This window comes from Phascolarctos cinereus, unplaced genomic scaffold (genome assembly GCF_003287225.1).
Source record: "Phascolarctos cinereus isolate Bilbo 61053 unplaced genomic scaffold, phaCin_HiC Scaffold_726;HRSCAF=1367, whole genome shotgun sequence".
In the NCBI taxonomy this organism is placed as follows: Eukaryota; Metazoa; Chordata; class Mammalia; order Diprotodontia; family Phascolarctidae; genus Phascolarctos; species Phascolarctos cinereus.
This window is the reverse complement of record NW_027556098.1, coordinates 184,229,378-184,235,538: the sequence shown is the minus strand read 5'-3', so window position 1 is coordinate 184,235,538 and position 6,161 is coordinate 184,229,378.

The following is a 6,161-nucleotide window of genomic DNA, read 5'->3' as shown; positions in this document are numbered from 1 at the left end:
CTGTTAAAGTATAAATTTGGGAATTACCATTACTGAGGTGATGACTGAGAAAAGTAGTATTATACAAGAGAAAAGAACATTGAATTTGGAATCAGAGGTTCTGGGTTTGAGATCTGCCTCAAATAATCATTACCTGGTTTATTTCTGCACCTGCATTCAGAGTCAGAAAACTAAGGTTAGGGTGAGTGATCTTGAGCAGGTAACTACTTTTTTGGTCTCTATTTTAGCTGTAAAATGAAGGGGTTGAACTAGATGACCTCTGAGGTCATTTCTAGCTCTAAATCTATAATACTTTCCATATTAGAAAATATTTATTCTATATCATATGCAGAGATACATCATGACATAGTGGATCAGAAGGACCTGAGTTCAGGTTTGATCTCTGATGCATTAGCTATGTTACTAGCTGTGTGACTTTGGGCAAGTCATTTACCCTTTATTTGCCTCAGTTTCCTCATCTGTAAAATGGGGGTAACAATAGCAACCTGCCTCCTAGGGTTATTGTCAGGCCCAAATGAGATAATCATTGTAAAGTGCTGAGCACATTGTAAGGGCTATGTAAATGTTAGTTTTGATGATGTGATGATGGTGATGATGTTACTGTGCAGCCACTCTAACTCCACGGTGCTGTTGGCAATCTCTAACATTATAAAATACAGATGAATTGATGATTTGCATTGGACGACGGAGTTTCTACAGTGGAAGTTTCCTACTCTGGTGAAATCACAGACCAAAAACCAAAAATGCTGAGTGGCATTGTTTAATAACGAACATGGAAGAAGTACGTCAGAAGCTCTCGCATTCCACCTGAGTGGGAACAATAAGCTGCTGCAGTTAGAGGTTGGCAAAGTCTGCCGGTTTCCTCATGTCGGGATGGAACCTCTGAGGTAAGGGATGCCAGGGGTGGGGAACCTGCGGCCTCGAGGCTGCATGCAGCCTTCTAGGTCCTTGGGTGCGACCTTTTGACCAAGTTTTACAGAACAAATCCTTTTATTAAGGGGATTTGTTCTCACATGTGAGGACCTAGAGGGCCACATGTGGCTGTGAGGCTGCAGGCTCCCCAACCCTGGATTAGACTAAGCAAAGGGCATCTTCAGAAATCAAAGTGAGTGGCCTCTGAGCTGGGCATTTAGTACAATATAAAGGAAGGTTGCCTCCTTACTTCCGAGGAGACAGGATTTTCAATCATAACAATGAGAAAGGGTAAATAAATGGATTTTGCTGTTTTATGTTAGAGGAGATGGGCATTAGGGGAGATGTGTGGAAGGTCTGGTGGAAAGCCAGTCCATGCTTTCTGTTTTGAGTACCTCGAAAAATGAGTGTCTTTCTACTTATAATGATGAGCATATTGTTTTCTGCATTTATCTAAATTGTGGATAAAAATTCTGAGCGGAATAGAGTCAAATGCTGGTGTACTGTCTCAGAGACTTCCCTGAGGTTGCCATTGCTGATTAATCACCACTCCTGGTGCCAGGCTGTCTAATAAGTTCTGAATCCTCCTAGCTGTTATCATCAGGTTCACATCCCTCTATCTTGTCTCTGAGGTTATCAATTTGTTAAATGCTTTGCTGAAGTCCAAGTGTACTGTGCCTGTGGCATTCCCTTTTAATGTTCCCAGTCTAGAAATCTTATCAATAAAATAAATGAGATCAGTCTAACTTGACCTTGTACTAACCCTTAAAAGTCTCTGCTGCCATTTCTAAATGCTCCTTGAAAGAAGGTATGACCTCTAGGGGGAACTGTGGGCATCAGTCAAACTATCTGCCCATTTGCTATGGTGGGAGGGGGTGAGGGGACGCTAATCTGGGCTCTGGAATTGGTATAGAGGTACTTGTGTGTCGACCAATTGAATCACTTATTCCTCTTTCCTTCCCTTGACATCTGTCTCTGAAATGCCCCTATGCTGACTTCATTAAAGTAATTTTTTTAAGAGTAAGTTGTAGAACTTTGTGTTCCCAAATATTTTCTCAATGATGTCTCTCTCATCATTTCTACCATCTGGAGCTACCTATAGTATCCAGTCATTTTACAACAGCCGACTAGCCTGTTCTGAATTTTACTATTTTATCTTTTTCCAATTACATGTAAAACCAATTTTCAACCTTTGGACTTTTATAATTTTGAGTTCCAAGTTCTCTCCCACTTTTCCTCCGCTCCTCCATCATTGAGAAGGAAAGCAATTTGATAAAGGTTAAACATGTGCAGTCATGAAAAAAAATGTTGCCTCTTTTCTCTAGAAAGAATTGAAAATCAAATAAAGTATTAAAATTTCCCATTTAGGAAAAAATCTAAAATAATTTTCAGAAAAATATCATTCAGGAAAGGGATGATACCATTTGAACAAAAATAGTAAATTAAGATTATTTTTTGGCGGTGGATTTGGTAATGGGGAATATAGTACTGATGAGTTAAATTCTCTTATTTCCACATACCATCACTATGAAACCCTCAGATTACAAGTGAAGGGACTTGGTGACAATGTGAAATCATTTTAGCCAAGTAGTCTTTTGGGAAGCCTATTTCCATCTGGCAGAATATTTAAGTGATTCAAGACAAAAAAGAGGCCATCTGAAAGTTACAGCATTGTCCCTTTCCCTTTCTGGTTAAAACCTGTTATTTATATTTGATATACCCTATAACTATTTTGGGGACCCCATCATTTCATTATTATACAGGAAGTATGAGATCTTGCTGGATTTTTCTTATTAGGCGATTGGGGTTAAGTGACTTGTCCAGGGTCACACAGCTAGTAAATGTCAAGTGTTTGGTCTGAGGGCAGATTTGAACTCAGGTACTCCTGACTTCAGGGCTGGTGCTCTATCCACTGTGCCACCTAGCTGCATCTGAGATCTTGTTGACATGACAGATTGCAGTTCAACAGGGTAGGCATCCATCTTAGTGTCCTGTAGAAGAGAAGCCAACACAGGCAATGTTTTAAGAAATGACAAAGTTGATGCAGTTCATCTTCCACTGCGCCCTTCCTTCCTGCCTGCCTTTTTCACCTTAGTCGTAATAGTTGAGATTTATATTGCTGCTTATACTTTAAATTCATCAATTCATTTGAAGCTTAGTGCAGTCCTATGAGATAGATATTACGGGTATCATTAACCCCATTTTATAGATGAGGAAACTGAGGCTCAGAAATGTTAAGTGACTTCTCATGGTCACACAGCTAGCTAGAGGATCAGGATTCAAGCTCACATCTCTCCACCTTTTTACAATAACCATATTGCCTCCCTTATACATTCAATTATTTTTGAGTGTGAGTGCCTTGGTGATCTTCACTAAGTGATATGCCCTGTGCTCTCAGCCTACCTTGCTTTCCTTATTAGAAAAGGGCCTTGTCAATTCATTAATGTTGAGGTATAAATGATGGGAAAGGCTTTTAAAGGCTTCTAGAATGATCAGAGGTGATATTGAACAAGCCAAGTCAATGAGTGTTATTTACTACATGCTTACTATGTTTAGGCACTATGTGTTAGACACTAAGTTCAGAAAAGCAAAAACTCTGTCACTCTCTCAAGGAGCTCGGTATCTAAATCTTTTGGAGATAAATGATTTAGTAGGGCACAAAAAGAATTAAGTCAAAAGAATAAAGCTTTAGTTATGGAATTTTAAGCATAAAAAAAAGTGAAACGTTCTCTATTCTCCCCTCCCCCCAACAGGGGGACCTTTATAGTATATAGAAATCAGATAATTTACATAGCTGTAGCTGATTTACCAAGGGGTAAGAGGAAGATCTCAGAGCCTCCCTCCCTTTTTACCATCAGCTATGGTAAATTGTTTAGGGCAAAGCTTTGCCAGTCTTACACTGATAAATGACAGCTCATTATTTATGATACCTCCTTGGAAATGTATCTGTGTTGAAGTGTCAAAGTTCATTATAGCAGCTAAGAGTTTTATAAGAAGTAAAAACAAATGAAGGGATGTTTTGAATATTCTCACATTATTAAACCATATTTTACTTTTATTTGAAATTCAGATTTTTTAAAAAAGTACATTCAAAGTTGAAGGGGCAGAAGAGATAGTGACAGAGAGTGGGACAATTTTTTTTTCTTTCAAACAAAAGAATAATGAAATATATCTCCCACTTCTTGACAGAGAGATAATGGACTAGATGCAGCATGAGATGTGCATTCTCAGACATGGTGAGTGTGTTTGTCTTGCTTGACAAGACATATTTGTTACAAGGGAGAACTGTTTTTTAAATTTTATTTTTAATTTATGGAGTAAAACAAGCATTTCTGTAACATAGTGCAATAAAAGATGGTTGCACATAAAACTGCAGATCTATTATTGCACAGCTTGATATTCCTTTCAAATATACAACAAAATTATCATGTAAATTTCCTTTTTTTCTTCCTTTCCCCCTGCCTGTTCTAGAGATAGGTACCATTAAACACACAAATAAGCTTGTGTGTGTATACACACGCGTATACATACATACATACATATACATATATGTAAAATTGTCCTATACATATGTCTATCAGTTTTCCTCCCTTCTGGATGCAGATAACATCTTTCTTCTTATGTCCTTTATAGTTAATTTGGCTATTTATAATAGTCAAAATAACTTATTCGCTCAAAGTCATTCTTAAAACAATATTGCTGTATACAATGTTCTCTTGGTTTTATTCATTTCATTCTTCATTATTTCTTGCAAGTCTTTTAAATTTTTTTCAGAAATCATTGAGCTCATCATTTCTTATAGCACAGTAGTATTCCATCACAGTCATATACCACAACTTGTTCAGTCCCCAATTGATAGGCACCCCTGCAATTTCCAGTTCTTTGCCACCACAAAGAGAGTTGCTGTAAACATTTTTTAGAAAATATAGGTTTTTTCCTTTTTCCTTTCGTCTTTGGAAACAGACTAAGTGTCATTTCTGAGTCAAAGGGTATAGGTAGTTTAGCAATTCTTTGGACATAATTTCAGATTGCTCTCCAAAATGATTAGAAGAGTTCACAATTTCACCAACAATGAATTAGTGTCCCAATTTTTCCACATTGCTTCCAACATTTGTCATTTTCCTCTTTTATCATTTTTGCCAATCTGGTAGGTATAAAATGATATCTCAAGGTTATTTTAATTTACATTTCTCTAATCAATGTTTTGATTTCTTCATTGAAAAACTGCTCTTTGACCATTTATCAATTGGGGAATGCCTCATAGATTTGACAAAGTTCTTCATATATTTTAGGTATAAGACCTTTATCTGATAAACTGTCTATAAATTTCTCCCTGCCCAATTTTCTACTTTCCTTTTGATCTTGGCTATATTTGTATAAAATCTTTTAAATTTAATGTAATTGAAATTATTCATTTTTTACACTAACTTTGCTCTCTCTTGTTTATTCATAAATAATTCACATATTCATAAATCTGATAAGTAATATGTTCCATGTTCTAACTTTCTTCTAAAATTTCTCTTTATATCTAGATCATGTATACATTTTGACCTTATCTTGATAAATGATGTAAGATATTGGTCTGTGCCCAGTTTCTGCCATACTGCTTTCCAGTTTTCCCAATAATTTTTTTTTACCAAATAATGATTATCCCCAAATCTTAACTTTACACTTAAAAAACTTAACGTTAATCTTTACACTTACACTTAACAAAACTTAACTTTACACTTGTCAAATACAAGTTTATTATATTTATTTGCTGAAAATTGTATGTCTACTCTTTTCCATTGATCTACCTTTTTAGTTTTTAGCCAGTACCAGATGGTTTTAATAATGACTGCCTTATGATATAGTTTAAGATCTCCTACCGCTCAATCTCCTTCCTCTATACCTTTTTTCATTATTTCCTTTGATATTCTTGACTTTTTGTTTTTCCAATTAAATTTGTAATTTTTTTTAATTCAGTAAAATAATTTTTGATAATTTAATTGGGATGGTGTTGAATAGTTTGGGTAAAATTGTCATTTTTATTATATTGGCCCTGCCTCCTCATGAACAATTAATAATTCACCAATTATTAAATCTGATTTTATTTGTATAAAAAGTTTTTTTAAAAATTTTCTTTATATACTTCCTGGTTTGTTTCAGCAAGTATACTTCCAGGTATTTAATAGTGTGTAGAGTTATTTTAAATAGGCTATTTTTTTTTTACTTTCTCTTCTTGCAGAGTTTTGTTTGTGATATAGGAA